The sequence below is a fragment of the Gopherus flavomarginatus genome, chromosome 7 (genome assembly GCF_025201925.1).
Source record: "Gopherus flavomarginatus isolate rGopFla2 chromosome 7, rGopFla2.mat.asm, whole genome shotgun sequence".
Lineage (NCBI taxonomy): Eukaryota > Metazoa > Chordata > Testudines > Testudinidae > Gopherus > Gopherus flavomarginatus.
Genome location: NC_066623.1, coordinates 11,695,906 through 11,712,927, shown reverse-complemented (window position 1 = coordinate 11,712,927; position 17,022 = coordinate 11,695,906). Strand labels below are relative to the sequence as shown.

At 47.1% G+C, this 17,022-nt stretch overlaps 1 protein-coding gene across 4 annotated transcripts in view; it reads right to left on the bottom strand.

Annotated features, from left to right (window-relative positions):
* LOC127055465 (core histone macro-H2A.1) overlaps positions 1-11,660 on the bottom strand; it is a 76,368-nt gene extending 64,708 nt beyond the window's left edge. For 2 of the 4 annotated variants that reach the window (XM_050962450.1, XM_050962451.1), the window contains exon 1: positions 11,518-11,660. The gene's annotated coding sequence lies outside the window, so the exon portion shown is untranslated. The remainder of the gene's footprint in view (positions 1-11,517) is intronic. The other 2 variants (XM_050962452.1, XM_050962453.1) reach the window with 1 other exon arrangement.
* Positions 11,661-17,022: the final 5,362 nt, after the last annotated feature.

Genomic DNA, 17,022 nt, shown 5'->3' with positions numbered 1-17,022 from the left:
CTGGAATAAATTGCCTAGGGAGGTTGTGAAATCTCCATCATTGGAGATTTTTAAGAGCAGGTTAGACAAACACTTGTCACGGATGGTCTAGATAATATTTATTCCTGCCATGAGTGCAGGGGACTGGACTAGATGACCTCTCAAGGTCCTTTTCAGTCCTATGATTCTATGAATAAGAAATCCCCAAAGTATATGACATGTTCTGAAGTATTTCTAATTCAATTAGAGCAACATTTACGCTTGTGTTATTCTATGCTGGAATCTTCAGTAAAATAGTTTTCCACCAATAGCTTTATTTGAAAACAAAATACCAGCTATTTTACAAATACAGGTAAACTTTGCTGATTCACACAATTTAAAATATGCAAACATCTGACAGTCTCTCAGCAAGGATTTCTTAGCTGAGAGTGAGATGCCATACTACCAGGACTTCATTTTTCCAGCTCTACAACAGAACATTTACTAGTGAAGTGAACATTTAATAATGAAGCATGGTCATAAATGAAAACTGAACATTAACTGTCACAATAAGTGGAAAAAATGCATCCTGTTATGTATTATCCTTGCTTCTAAATAGTGATTATTTAGAGGAAAATCTAGGCTCCTCCACGGCTATATAGGGGACCCCTGTGAAACAGAATTTCCCAGTTTTGCAAAAATGCTGGGGCTGAATAAATTCTTACCACTTACCCTCCCACTGGCAGAGGTATATGAATGTTCCATGGAGTCTACTTCACCCATTGGGCTGAAGTTTATTCTGCCAATCTACTCTACATGCATCCGACGAAGTGGGTATTCACCTATGAAAGCTCATGCTCCAATATGTCTGTTAGTCTATAAGGTGCCAAAGGACTCTTTGCTGCTTTTCTCCACAGCAGTTTACGAGGAGTGGCTCCAAGGGCTTTATCTCTTCAGTGCCCAGTCTGGCTTAGCAGGTTACAGTTTGCCTCCTGTTAATCAATTAGAAAAACTCTAACCTGCAATGGACCTTCTAGTCATTAGTGAAATTTAGAGTGGCACTACTTACGGTTTGAAATGTGCTATACCTCTCTAAAGGCTTGCATATGGGAGGTTTTTATACTTGGCCAAACAGTTATTTTCAAATACTATTGTCAGGCCTCTAGAAACTTTTGAAAAATGTACAATCCAAATGGTTGTGTCTGTATATTTGTTCCTATAGCTCTGACACTGAACGGGCAGAAGAATTTGGGTAGGACCTCAGTGCATGTCTCACCCCTACCACATGGAACAGGATAGGTCAGTGAGCAGCAATGAGATATTGGACAGGGGAGCACATCTTCCCAGCAGTTTCTTAGGAAAACTCAACACTACTTCAGGGTTTATTTTGTGTCCTGTCTGAGCTGAAAAACCCCCCTATGTAGGAGATGCTGGGACAATTGTGCCCATGGAAACCCTGGTAGCTTGCCTCTCATTCTCCGGCAATGTGGCTTCACTGAAATAGATGCCAGAGTTCCCAGAAAACCTCTCTGCAGGTGGCTCCGATCTCTGGATTTATGCAATCTGGCAACTTACTCCATTGGGCAGTCTCTCCTTCGGAATGGTTGGAAGGGAATCTGAAAGTCTCAATTTTCCTTCCCTTAGTGTCCCTGTGGATTTTACTGGGAGTGGCGGGGTGGGGGTTGATCTAGTCCTTAGTGGCTAACACTTGGAGCCCAATTTGTAAGAGTAAAGTGTGTAGCAAAACAGAATTTTTCTGACATTTTGACTGAATTGGCGTTACATATAGCATATCTGAGCTTTAAAAATACAAACTGAAGATCTTCACAGACTGTTGTGGTAGAGTGCTGCAATGTACAGCACAATGGGACCACATGGCATTACACTTTTATTTCTACCACCAAGAAAATGACAACTCATGAGAGATGGAGATGTGAATTATAAAAGTCATTCTTTCATATGGGGAAACAGATTGTACCTATGTCATTGTCCGCAGATACAAACAGTCTATTTGAGTGATGCTAAGGTTGTCGTTAACAATTGATGACAACTGGCAGTAAGTTATCAATTCAACTTCCATTATCGGGCTTGAGCAAAGGCAGCAAGAAGGAGCCTCGCTGGTGCTTTCCAACCCATCTTGTAGTTCTTGCTCAGTGGAATAATGTACTAATAATAATGTACTAATATTCAAGGCATCTGTGCTAGCAGTAAGCACCTTCAAGACGCAATGTGTATAACAAGACTGAGTCTTCACTCTGAAGCCTAAAATGTCTGAGTCAGTGTGAAGTGATGGAAACAGCTACAAGCATGGTTGAGAGCTCTCTTTGTTCAGAATATCACCAAGTTTGATCAGCTCTGGGATCTGTGGTCTGTTACCATTCAATTTTTAAATTATCATCCATTTTGACTTTGATGTAAACCTGTGCAAGACAAGTATCTGGGCCATGCCAAGAGTGCTAAACCATTGTGATATCAGAGATAACTCAACCAACCACCACCATTATTCTACAGCTAGCCTGCATGCAACAGTTTCATTGGCTGTATGAGGGAGAATGCACAGATGGTGGATTACTTAATCCAACTGCCACATCCATGTGACAGCATGGGATCTTAGCTACTAGTGATATATACACAATGGGTAGTGTTTTTTCCATGCTATGCTTGCTTTAACAATACCTCTGCATGACTACAAGTAGCTCCTGCTAACGTTAATGGTAACCATGGACCTACACGGAGAATCAAAAAATAAGTGTACAGTGAGGTGATCAGACAACCATTGATTATCTAATCAGAAAAATATAGTGCAAGCCAGAGAGGAAGAGTTTATTTGTTTTACGTATACATGGAATTACTCAATTTGAAAATGCAAAAAAGTTTTAGGGAATTCCTAGTTAAAGCTCTAATACCCTCCTTTATTCTGGCATCTGCTTAACATAAAAGGAATAAAAATAAGACGAAGTTTTAAAAGATCCCTTCCATTCTAACTATGGATTTGTGCTAATCAGATTGTATACTTTGTACATGATTGGAAGAGGCTGGAGGGCAGGAGGCAGAGGACGAATTTAACTTGCAATGGCCAACATAAACACACTTGCTGAAAATACAGATGTAAAGAGAATGACCATAGAGGTCTGATGCTGAAGAAAATTCTATTTTACTTCACATGGTCATCACAAACAGTTTGACTGTAAAACTACAAACTCTGAAATGCTGCCAACTTGCATGAAACCTACAGCAGTTTGCTGAGTCACTGCTAGTCTGTGGTCAGACAAGGTAAAACTGACCAAAAGGAACTTCATAGTGCGCTCAACAATTGTTCCAAGATTTGAAAAAAAATTCAGATAATACATGTAACAGGCCCATTCCTCTTCTTTCTCCACTGCCTTTCCACTGCAATATTTGGCAAACTTCCCCAAATGTATAGGGAATACAACTCTCTATTCTAACTGTGACACACTGACATAGAACAAAAGTATGTGATTTATATTACAGATACTTCTGGATCAAGGATAAAGACAGACTAGCTGAGTTAGATCCCTACTAATGTACCAGACAGTGGTTCAGCCATAAATTTTCTTAAAGCTTAATGTTTACACCAATAACCATCAAAGGCAATGGTGAGACTCCCATTGACTTCAGTGGATCAAGCTCTTAAAGGAGGATTCCATCCCCCCATCAAAATAACTAATAAGAGAGAAAAGGACACCACAAGCAATGGGCTTTACTGTTCTCTGACCTACACCAGTGTGAATTAGCTTTAAGTTCACCGAGGGCAATAGCCTCAATGCTCAGTTGTACCTATGTAAATCAGGATAATTCAGCTCTGCTTCTTTAATTCCTGCTTGAAACTGTCTTGGATATTCTTGGTTGAATTCAACACTGCATGTGAAGAATGTATACATTGCAGTCAGAGGCACACTTTTAATACACACTCAAGATACACACTGATGTCTTCCTTGTTTGAAAGTCTAAGCTTCATACAAATCATATTACATATTGCACATCTTGGTAAAAAGGTACTTAACAGGTGGCTGTCATACTTTGCATTTGACATTAGTTTAGCCAATGCTAACTTAATGTCTGGTAAGAGGGTCAAGCTGATAACTTGCTATTAATAGTCATCAGGGCCAACTAGGGTGACCAGATCACCCAGGTCAAATATCGGGACACCGGGGGGGGGGGGTGGGGGGAAGAGCAGAGGGGAAAAAAATGGCAGCAGAGAAAACAAAATCCCCCAACCCCGATTCCTCCTCCCTTCGCAAGTGCTGGAGGGAAGCTCAGGAGAGTCAGGGGAGCATGGTGCAGGGGTGAGTGGGAGTCCGGCCTGGCCCTGAGCAGGCAGGACTCGGGCACGGTACTTGGAGGGAGAGTAGGGGGTGGCCTGCGGGGCCAGGTGGTGGCTGTTCTCCCCATCTGGGCAGCAGGACTCGGGAGCAGCCGCTGCTGCAGTTCCCACTGCCGCGGGCGGAGGAAGCGGCCGCTGGCCAAGCTCGGTGGCTGAGGCTCTGGCGCCCACGAGCCCCCCGAACCTGGGCCTGCTGCAGGTACCCAGCACGCACGCTGCATGCGCCCAGCCCCTGGCAAGTCGCGTCTGGGCTGGCTGCCCAGCTGGTGCAATCCTGCGGGCGGCCTTGGAGTGGGGGCAGCAGGCCCCAGCCCCCCCATCCTGCTCGGGAACGAACAGGGCTGGGCTGCCGATGCCTCTGCCACGGGATTGCACCAGCTGGGCAGCCAGACCAGATACAACTGGCCAGGGGCTGGGCGCAGCGTGCACGCTGCTGGGTCCCTGCAGCAGGCCCAGGCTCGGGGGGTTCAGGCCCGGGCGCCAAAGTCGCAGCCGTCGAGCGCCACGAGCTTGGCCGCTTCCTCGAGCTGCAGCAGCGGCTGCTCCTGAGTCCCGCTGCCCAGGTGGGGAGAACAGCCACCGCCTGGCCCCGCGGGCTGCCTCCCTACTCTCCCTCCAGGTACCACGCCCGAGTCCAGCCTACTCGGGGCCAGGCCGGACTCACACTCTCCCCGGCCCTGTTCTCCCCTGCGTCTCCTGGGCACAGCGTGCTTGGCAAGAGGCAGGGATTTGGGGAGGGAGCTAATGGGGCAGTGATGGGGCGGGGAAGGGGGTGGGGATTTGGGGAGGGATCCAATGGGGGAAAGAGGGGGCGGAGTCGGGGCAGGGGAGGGCGCAAGCCCTTCTGGGCTCCGGAGCCTTTGCTTGTTTTTCCAGTGTCCCGACCTAACATTGGTTGGGATGCGGGACAAACAAGCAAATACCGGGACAGTCCCGATAAAATTGGGACATCTGATCACCCTAGGGCCAACCCAGAACATTTTGGCACTTGAGGCGGGGAGCTCAAATGATGCCCCCATGCCCCTTAGCTTGGGCCAAAACTCTGAAAGGTCTCAATTCTGCCTTCTTCCTGTTCTACTCCTCTCATGGTGCTGCTCTGCTACCTACCCTAATAAAGGAGAACTAACAACTTAAAATGCCTTGTTCAAAAATTTTAAGTAATACTTAACTTTCAAACGCTTGAACAGCAAATGTAACTTTTCTTGTCTGCATAGTAAACGCTGGCATTTTTATCTGTCTGAATAATCAAAGTGGTGCCTTCCATGCCTTCTTGGTTACAAATATCTGAACTGCTTCTTGCTGAAGGTCCACAGTCTGGGCCAGCTCATGCTCTGTTGAGATGGTTGCAAGGCCAACCAGCCTCTCCTGTGTCATTGTGGAGCACAGATGTGTTTTTATTAGCTTCAGCTTGGAGAAGCTGCGCTCTCCACTGACAACTGTTACAGGAAGTGTTAGAAGTATGCGCAGAGCAACAAAAGCTTTTAGAAAGAGGGTGATCATCTTATTTGTGCAATGTATTCCAGAACAGCTTTTGGAGTTGATCCTGCTGAAATGTATCTTGAAAGAGCTTTCAGTTCATCACCTAAATCACTCGCATCAATATTGCGCATGTCATCATGTGTCAACTGTCTCTAGTGCCCTGCATTGCTGGTGCAGGTCTTCTTCAGGTATAGTGAGGAGTTTTGGACTATCATACAACATCCCAAATATCCTGCTGTGTTCCTTGAGCTGCATGAAACATTCTTCAGCTGACTGTATTGCACAATCTAGCACCTAGTTAAAGAATTCAACTTTGAATTGTTGTTTGGGGTCTCTTATGGGATTATCCCATGCCTCATAATCAAAATGTCTTCTTCTTTGATGACACTTGTATTCTTGAATAGGTTGGAAAATAGCTTCAGTGTGAAGTTCCTCTGCCAACTTCTGTGCACGCTTCAGAACATTTTGAAATCCCTCATCTAACTGGTAAGACTGTAGGTATGACTTTGCTTTGTCCAGTTGTTTCATTGTTCCAGATATATCAAGGTCAACACCCTAAAGTCTCTTGCTTACAACATTTATTTCAAACAGTATGTCATGCCACAACATTAAGCCACACAGAAATGTGAAGTTATGTACATTTCTGGTGATTCCATTTCCCTCTGCCACTGTTCTCCTATGAACAGTTCCTGTCATAGCATTATCCTCCATAATGGCAACTATGGCATCATCTATCTTCCCAATTTGGTGTTTGATAGGCTTTATCGCCTCCACTCGACTTTCCCATCGTGTGGCACTCAGTGGTTTCAGTGTCAGAGAGGATGTTCCCAGATGTTGCTTCGAAATTTGCCATCGATGAGTTGATGCAGAGAAAAATACATAGATGCTTTGAATTACATTAAAAAATGCAGCAGCATCATTAGAAGCTGATGCTGCATCACTGACCACCAAGTTCAACGAATGAGAACTGCCTCTCCACTTTGTCACCATTGGGGATTTCACGCCAGTAATGTGTTGAATGGAAACTTCTCTTTTCATTGTCTTTGGGGAACATGAAGTTTTTCACTTCCTGTGGCCATGCAGTACAAGAAAGTCCCTCAGGCTACTGCTCAAGTGGATCCACAGTCCTGGATCATCTAGACTTAAGGAACTAAACTCAGCAGCAGCTGTTTCTTGTGCCTCCACCACACTCTTCTCTGATCTACACTTTTCTTTGGGAATGTGCATGGTTACATCCATGTGAGATGAAGATATGGACGCTGCAGTAGCTGCCAGGTCACCTTCACTCTGACTAACTTTAAGATCAGGCATCTTCTCACCACTCACATCCTTACCTTTTCTCCTACCTGCCTGTTATGTCTCTTGTGCCCTCCTTCCTCCAGCACAGCACTCCACCATCTCTGTGCATCTAGAGCAGAGAGAATACATATGCACCAGCAGCAGACACAATTTTCTACACTCTAGGTCCGAGTGGCGCCTCACGGCCCCCTACCCCCACAGTCTGGCACCTGAGGTGGCTACCTCAGTTGCCTCATGGTATGGCCAGCCCTGATAGTCATCAAGTGCTGACTCATAAATGACTATTTTAGTCAAGCAAGTATCATTCATACTAATCAGGTCAGAGACAGTAACTAGTCTGATTAGATGCTTGCATCCACATGTTAATTGCATTCACCAAACAAAGATGACAGATTTCATTAGCTCTTATATAAGCATATCAAGGGGAATATTGTCACAGGATAATATTCTCCTGCAACTGGGTACATATCAAGATGAAGCAGGAGCATTTGCCTCTCCCATCTTCCTTCTCTCAGCATCAAGGCAAAAGAGAGATGTTTGTTTTTCGCTCCAGCAGAGATTAATTCTGTTACAATACTATTCATTTTCTTTCCATCATCCCAAATAAGGAACAATGTAAATGCTCTCATTCCATCTGATGTACCATATATTGCTCATTGTACTACTCTTGAAAAGCTGCATTCTGACAATCTTTGACAGCAGATTTGCTCTGTGCTTCAGCTAGTCAGAAGCTAGTTAGGAATACTTTATAAAATACAGTGTCTAAAAGCATGAATAAAATGGTCTCTAATATGTGAGCCTAGTACAATGGGATTCCTGGTCCCTAACTAAGACTTCTAGGAGCTACAGTAATACAAATAATAAATAGGGTTATATCAGCAAGTAAGCAAGCAATGATTTGAAATAACAATGTGATTTCACATGAAACTAAGTGCTCTATTGAGGCAGTAACTTTTTTACCTTTGGCCTATGAAGAGGCAGCAATCAGCACGGAAGAATCAAGTGATAAGAATGGGCACAAACCCCATACGCTACTACTACTTAATTTCTCATCTAAAAACATTATATCAAAATATACAGTTAAAAATGGATTCATCTGTAGTAGAACTCTATCAAGACAAATTCTCCTCAACTACAGCGCTCCATGGCTGTCCATTTTATTGAGGTTCCATAACAAATGAAAGTGTCTAAGCATTTCTAACAAATGTAACTTACTTTTTTTTTAAAACGCTAATGGTCATTTTATTTCCACTAAGTTTGTGTGCAAGAATGAAAATAGTTACACAATTTTAGCATACTGACAAAAGGGCTTTTTACGAACCTGCAAGATATTTAGGCAACTGCTCCCTTTTTAATAAATAAATACGGCTGTGTGAATGATATTAGCAGTGTGCTACGATTCCTAGCTGGGCATTTCTTGCTGCAAATAATTAGATTAATGCAAATATACTGTTGTCTCTCTTGACCACTCTTGGAAGTGCTCACACTGGGGGGAAAAAAAGCCTCTTGGAAGAGAAATGCTGTATGTACATGAGCAGGCAAAAAATTAAGACAGAAAGGACTTTAAATCATTGAACCATTTAAAATTGGGGATATAGGTCCAGAAAGACAATGTGTTTCAGGTAAAGAATGTTTCAGAAACTCCTTCCTCACAACCACTATTTTGGAAGCCGGCAAAAATGCAACAAACAGTTGATGTGGATGTTTCTCAGCCAAAATCCTGAGGTAGAATAAGTTTTAAAATAGATAAGAAAACTGCATGGCCCTGTGCAGGTGCACAAATGTAGGAGAGGATACAAGGACCTGCCTGAGTAGCTGCCAGGCACAATGTGATCCTCACACTTAATTCCTTTGACTGTTAAGAACTATATAAGGCGAATGCTGGCATTAGTCTCTCCAGTGTGGGCTGGGAAGGGAGAAGAAGATGGAATCGTGGACCACTCCTTCCTCCTGTTCTACCCTAGCAACATCCAGTAGGGATGCTCAAGTAGAGAAGGAGAGGAGTAGTCATGCTCCCATTCCCCAACTTAGACCTCTGGAAAGCACTATGCTTGTTTCCAAGCATAACGCTGCCCAGATTTCTGAGTGAGCCAGTGCCCCCTCTTCTCAACAGAGCTCTTAAAATTCTGAGGCCTTCTCCTTTCCTCCCAGAGCAGGGGAACTGACTGGGGCCCTTAAATGGTAGGGTGAACTATATACATCACCTTTTCCTTATTGTGTGAGAGAGGGAAATTTTGATTCAAACTACTGTTCTGGAGTGTTAATATTCCAACTGTCCAGCAGCAAAAGGGTCTTTTTAAGGAGCTCCCTGTTATTCAGTGGAATTTGCCCTGCAGCACCAAGAGAATTTTATTTTCACTTTTATGTAAATGTTTGAATGTTTGATTTCCAAACCCTGATGTTTGTAGTAGTTATAATTTTGCTAACACTAAGCTAAAATCAGGAACACCTGAGGGTACCTTCCAGTGTTAATGTCAGTTGGTCAAATTCTCCTCTGTTACATCACTGTAAAGCTGGAGTACAATTTGGTCTGGTGTGTATAGTTCGCATTCAACTCAACGGACAAAAGAATATTTTATTTAAAATGAAGTTTTCACTTAGGAATTCAAGTGGCCTAAAAGATTTCACTTTTTTTACACCATTTTTGCCATGTTAAAACATAACAACAAAGTGCCCTGGAATTAAAATTTGGCCCTAAATTATTTAAAGGTAATTCCTTCAACTGCTTAAAAAAAATCAAAATAAAAACAACAACAGTCTAGGGAAATTGTCTTGTAATTGACTACATATGCTGTCTAATGTCTACTCAGTATAAATTCTTCTAGTAATCAACAGCATTTAAAACAACAGAAATGGGTTTGTCAGAGAAATTGTAATTGTTGTGTTTTATGTCTAAATCTCTTATTTCCATTCTTTGCATAAGAACTCAGTTGTTGATTCTCTAATTACAGACTAACTTGCTATTTGGCTCATTTATTTTGATCAAACCTTTAGGAACGGGGGAGGTGCCTCAGCTGTAAAGTTCCTTACACACCTGTTGCTACATGACAGCCGTACTATAATCTTAGGAAAAATTGCTACACTCATTCTAATGGTCAAAATATGAAACCATAAGGTGCTACCATTCAAATATAACTCAAAAACCCCCACAAAACAATATAAATGGCATCACTTCAGATTTACACCAGTTTAACTGAACAAAATCTGGCCTCAAATGTCTGCTACAACTATAAATGGGGGCAGTCTAAAAGCTACTTTTAAAGACTGCATTGCAAACAAAAAGACTACTGTGAGATTAAATACACAGAATTTGTGTGTATTTGTTCCTCCTATTTTCTTCTTCACACACATGTATGCATACCCTTCAGTTTTCCAGTTAAATCTTATGCCTTACTCCCGAGACTGAGAAACCTGTATTCACCTGCAGCATGCAATACACAACATGCAGTTAGGGTGCAGCTCATGTGAGAAACACCCACACCCAGGTGCACAATGCATGGATTTGTAAAAGCAGCAAAGAATCCTGTGGCACCTTATAGACTAACAGATGTTTTGGAGCATGAGCTTTCCTGGGTGAATACCCACTTCACCAGAGGGTAATCCACTGCATGGATTGTGATGTGTTTGCTGGGAAGATTTGCATAGGCTTTAAAAGAAGTGACAATCGTAAAATAATGCGTGCAGTACCCATTCCTTGTACAGTATTTACTTCTCTCACTTCCAGTTTCCTCTATGTTTTTAAAATGTCAGCTAGTTCTTTCTAGGCTACATCCTTCCCATTTTGCAATCCTAAACAACTTTGTGCCATTGTCTCCTCAGGCTGAAGTGAAATGTACCAAAAATGTCTTCCCACTGTTCTTCAGCCATTCTTTTTGGCAGTCGCTACACACTATCTTCTCCTGTCCAATGACCCGGTGGGAAGGGGAAGGAGGAAACTGGGGGAAGAGCTTGTTTCAACACATACACATTCACTGAAATCACTGTGCAACATACCACAATTCCGGGTGTTCACTGGACTCTTTCCAACCTTAATCCCATCCCCCTGCTTGGGAGTCAATGCAAATACAATCCCACTGCCGCCACCCCGCTGAGAACGGAGGGGATTTCCTGGTTTTAGGAAGGGGAGCCCAGGGGATGGTGGATTTAGCTAGGAACCCCCTGGATTTGCTCCCAGGAAGGGGTCCGGGAAGCTCTTTTCTCTTCCCTCAGCCCCAGCTGCCAGCGAGCTCAGTGACTACCCCGCTCTGACCCGAACCCGAGCGCGGGACAGATCCCCGCTGCCCAGGTGCGGGGCTAGCCCGCCCGGCGGCGGTAATGGGGGCAAGACGGGAACGTTACAGAGCAACCGCCCCCCGCCCCCATGCCGGGTAAGGAGCTCGCGGGCAGCGAACCCGCGCGGCGGCCGGAGCCCCGGAGCGAACCCGCCCGGGACTTACCGGGCAGCCCCCAGCAGCAGCCGCGATACGTCTCCGGTCCGTCTGTCCGCTCCGCTCCCTGGGCTCAGCCCGACGCCGTGTGAACTGGAACAAGTCGATCCCGGAGCGGCGGGGTGGAGTCCCACAATGCACCGCGCGCGCCTCGTCACATCCCCTCCCCGCCTGTGCCAAGCCGCGCGGGCTGCTCTGCTGCTGCCGCCGGCCGCGGTGTGCGGCGTCCCCGGCCCCGCCTGCCGCCAGCACCCGTGCGCTGCCAGGCCGCGGGCACAGGAGAGAGCGGCCCCCTCTCCCGCGGCTTTTCCGCCTGCCCTTGCTGCTCCCCAGCCTGTGCGCGGCGCCCCGTTACCCAGTGCACGGAGCCCCCTGCTTCTCTCCACCGCCCAGTGCAGAGCCCCCCGCTTCTCCCCCCAAGGGCACAGAGCCCCCCCGCTTCTCTCCACCGCCCAGTGCAGAGCCCCCCGCTTCTCCCCCTAAGGGCACAGAGCCCCCCCGCTTCTCTCCACCGCCCAGTGCACAGAGTCCCCCCCGCTTCTCTCCACCACTCAGTGCACAGAGCCCCCCGCTTCTCCCCCCAAGGGCACAGAGCCCCCCCGCTTCTCTCCACCACCCAGTGCAGAGCCTCCCGCTTCTCCCCCTAAGGGCACAGAGCCCCCCGCTTCTCTCCACCACTCAGTGCACGGAGCCCCACCGCTTCTCCCCCTAAGGGCACAGAGCCCCCCCGCTTCTCTCCACCACCCAGTGCAGAGCCTCCCGCTTCTCCCCCTAAGGGCACAGAGCCCCCCCGCTTCTCTCCACCACCCAGTGCACAGAGCCCCACCGCTTCTCCCCCTAAGGGCACAGAGCCCCCCCGCTTCTCTCCACCGCCCAGTGCACAGAGCCCCCACCGCTTCTCTCCACGACCCTGTGCAGAGCCCCCCCCCGCTTCTCCCAAGGCCACAGAGCCCCCCCCCGCTTCTCTCCACGACCCTGTGCAGAGCCCCCCCCGCTTCTCCCCCCAAGGGCACAGACACCCCCCCAGCTTCTCCCCACCACCAGTGCACAGAGCGGCCCCCCTGCTTCTCCCCCCCAGTGCACAGAGCCCCCCCTGCTTTTCCCCCCATGCATAAAGACCTCCCATCCCCTCCTCAATGCAGAGTCCCCCTGCTTCTCCCCCACCTGTGCACAGAGACCCCCTGCTTCTTCCCTCCCATCCTGTGCACAGAGCCCCCTGCCCCCTCCCCCAGTACAGAGTCCCCCTGCTTTCCCCCCCTGTGCACAGAGCCCCCTGCCCCTCCAGAGCCCTCCTGCTTCCCCCCCCCCCCAGTGCACAGAGCTGCCCTACTTCTCCCCACAGTGCACAGAGCTCCCTGCTCCAATTCTCCCTCCCACCCTGTGCACAGAGCCCCCTGCTTCTCCCCCCAACCCTGTGCAGGGCCCCTTTGTTCCTACCCACAGTGCACAGAGCCCCCTGCTCCAATTCTCCCCCCCACACCCTGTGCACAGAACCCCCAGCCCCCTGATTCTCTTCCCCACCCTGTGCACAGAACACCCAGCCTCCTCCCACTCCCCCTGTGCACAGAGTCCTGGACCCTCCTTTTTCACCCACCCTGTGCACAGAGCCTCCTGCCCCTGCATCGCCCCACACCCTATCCACAGCCATCACATTGCTGGAATAGCCCTGTTCCCTCTCCCCCTGCAGCTCCCCTACTCACACTACAAAACCCTAGAGGCCTCAACCCCCTTCTTTTCTCTGCCTCCCCCCACAGCTCCCCTGCCCACAGAATGTGCAGCAGCTCACTGCAGAGACCAACACCCTCTCCAGCTGCTTCTCTTTCTGCCTGCCACCTATACTGTGGGGAAAACACAGAGCCCCAGTGCCATCTCCTGCTGCTTCTCATGCAGGGGGGCGAGCACAGCAGTACTTGCTGCTCCTTGCAATACAGACCTGTCCTATATACCCCCTTCCCCTGGGGCAGGGCCTAATTCAGCACCTCTGTGCGTCCCTTTGCAGGGATTCTCCCCCAGCCTCTTGCTGTGACCGACTCAGCATGCATTGCCCAGCACTCTGTGCCCTTCTGTCCCTGCCTCTTCCCCTCCATCATCTGAAAAAGTCTGTAGTGCACGAACTAGTCCTTATGACAACGCCTCCCACTCAGAGCCAGGCTGTCAGCGCAGCAGAGGAATTCCCTCACTAATATGATGTGGCGCACACAGCAAAGTGCCTGAGCACCATTCCCCATAAGACTGCCTCTCTCCCTCTTCCTTGCTGCTACCCACGCCTTGTGCTGCAGCACAGTGTGCTTGGTTTCTTTAAATCTTGTCTGGCTTCCTTACTAAAAAGGCTGGGGAGATTGGAAGCAGAAGGCTACAGTGAAGCTGAGTGAAAACGTTTCCTTATTTGAATAAAGTTCCTTGTTCAGTGTTAGAAGAAAGTGTCTCTAATTCTCTCCCACACAGTCACATGTTAACACACCCTCACCCGGGGTGGCTCTGGCCACCCCACTGCCCCGCACTCCTGTTTCCTCACACAGCTCCAAGAGGAATTCTGCCTTAGAGATGCAAACACGTCTGCGTGTACCTTGTCCTCATGCAAGGGGAGCGTGCCTGTTGCTGCCTTTCTTCCTGGGATGCTGCCTGCTCCCCTACTGCATCACCAACTGGTCAGCACAGAGAGGCAGGTAGGACTGTGGCTGTGTCTCAGTCTCTGCTTGATGTCCTGAAGCCTAGGAAGTGCTTAGGAGGGGAGAAGTGCTGCACTGGGGGGGACAGGACGTACCACAAGGGCTGCAGTTGTGTCCTACTGCTCAGGAGCACAGAGAGGAGGGGGGCAAACCTCCCTTCATCCTCCGTCCTGTCTGTGCCTGTGACATGCACCCCTCCCAATGCCACCTGCCCCTCTACTGCCCAGCCCCAGCTGCTGCTACCTATCCCACTTCCAGCTTGTGACAGGTCTTTGTGCAATGGGAGGGGGCCATATACAAGGAACCCACTTCCCCCTTCCTTGCACAGGCCTCCCAAAAGGATCTGCCCCCTCCGTGCACTGCCAGGCCCGCATGCTACCCTGATGGAGCGATAACTTCATGGCTGCAGGAGTCAATAGGCTGCATTCCTGGGGGAAGTACGGGGGCTGCTGGGCATTTGTGTGCAGTCAGCTGAATGCACCTGGGGCCCATGCTTGCTGCCTCCTCCTGGCTGTGCTGCCTCCCACATCCTGACTGCTGCTGTATGGGGATCAGGGAGCAAAGAAGCTGCTGGCTCAGCAGGTACCTCAATGGCCCTTAGAATGAGAAGTAGCAACTGCAGTGGAATTTACCTTGCCTGTGTGTAGCCAGTGGGATATTAAGGTGTGGAGAGTTGGAGCCCCTTGACCGTCTCATGAGATACCCAACACTTGACAGCCTGCTGAGACAGTTTACCGTCCTGCTGCTGCGACTGTTTTACCAGAGCATTTCCTCTCTCTCGCATCGAAATGCCTACTGCCTTCTGTGAGAGCAGGAGCAGGCTCACAGGGTTCATAGCATGCAGGCAGCCCTCCCACCTTCTCTTCTTGGTGCTGTGGTGTGGGGGCTGGACTAAGGTGAGGCAGACACTGCTAGCTGCAAGGTTCCGTGGCTCATATTAGAAACATGCCACCTGCCATCCAATAGACAGCTCTTTGGGCCAGGACACACAAGAACATTCAACTCATGGTCCATCTAATCCAGTGTCCTTTATCCAACACTAGCCAGCACCAAATGTATAAGAACCCTGCAGAAGGCACTTAATAGCTGCCCATAGAGAAAATTTCTTCCTAACCCTCAACAGTTAAAGATTGGTTTATGCCCTGAAGTGTATGGGTTTATATCCTTTCCAAACTGTTGGAGTTTTAAAATCTTTTCTGTTATAACTCTGAATGGTCTCATATAAATATTCAGTACTTCTTTGAATCCTGCTAAGCGCTTGTCCTCCAATTATAACTTGTGGCAATGAGTTCCACAGATTAACTACTTTAGCATATATGAACAACACAGCCAAAGGAGACCCTGATACGACTGCACTTTCTGACTGCTACTGTAAATCAAACACTAATAATACATTCGATCTTTCTTGACAAAGACTCCCTGCTAAAGAAAATACCTTGATCGTGCATAGCCAGGCACCTTGGCTCAGATTCACAAAGATGTTCAGTCTCCTAACTTCAATAAGGACATAGATACATCCCTAGGCTGTCTGCAGTGCCTTTGCAGATATGGCCAAGAATACAGCATACTTTGCCGTAACTGTAATCCACACCCACCACATCCCCCATCTTCTCATCTTATCCACACCCCAATCTCATCCCTCTTGTTACTGATAATGCTACCCAGGAAGCATCTCCTCCCTCAGACAGAACAGAATTCATGCTCCCAGTGCTTCTCTCTGCCCATCCCAACCTGCTGTTGTGACCCACAAATTTTAGTTTAAAAAAATAAGTAAAAATTTGCTATTGGCATGATGTTATACAGTACTAATATTGCCAATGTTTAAAAAGCCAAGCAATGACTTTCTGTTGGGAGTTGATAGCAATCCAACAGCATTTTACAACGCTTGGAGGATGATGCAGATGGGCATCTCAGTTGTTCTGTAGGTTTTCATCTTTCACTTTTCTTAAAGGGAGACTCTAGCTGTTATGAGTGTGAAGAAAACCTTTAAAACATAACCTGAGTGTAACCTATGCAGTGATGTTTTCCTGAGTCTGCAGAGAGCCTGAAACAGTGGCACTGAGTTATGCATTTCCCCATTTATGTCAATGTCAACTCAAAGGCCACTGATATTCATTTAAATGTCAGCATTAACTATCTCATCAAAACATAAATCATCATATTCTGAAGATCTACCCAATCTATTTGAGTGACCATTCATTTTGGATTTCTTTTAACAACACATGAGGAGCACATTGGGTTTAATTTGCCTGAAGGGCAGGGAGTAGGGGGAGGCTAAACACAGTTGTCAAAAATTTGGGAAACACTACAATGCCTCAGATATCAACCAAATGTAGGGCTTAACCAGTTTTATTCCCTCTGCTTATTTTGCTGTGTATATGTTTAGATTTATATTGCTAAAAAGCATCTATCCAGAGCTCTAAGATCTATTTAAAGTATCTATAATCTACAGTCTCTCCTGCCTCCAACTTTTACTCCATGAATATTTTAGCATCAGTACTCCATAAATACTCCTGTTGACCTCAGTGGGACTATTTGTGGAATAAGGAGCTATTCAGCTTGAATTGAGGGTATTGGCATCTAGCCCTTTAACACTGTATGCGGAGATAGAAATGGGAATGTTATACTAAGATAGAAAAGGCGGCGGATGTATGGTTGTAATGGGGGGAAGGGCTGTGTATGGTGGAAGATCCCCTAGGCTCAGAAAAGGATCTGCATTTTAGGATATTTATCCAGATTCTGAACTTTAGAGATTTTGTCATCATTGGATTTTTGTATATGTTTGTTATACTAATGTAGGAGGTTTTGATATGATTTTATTACACTGCAAAAATCTGCTGAAATA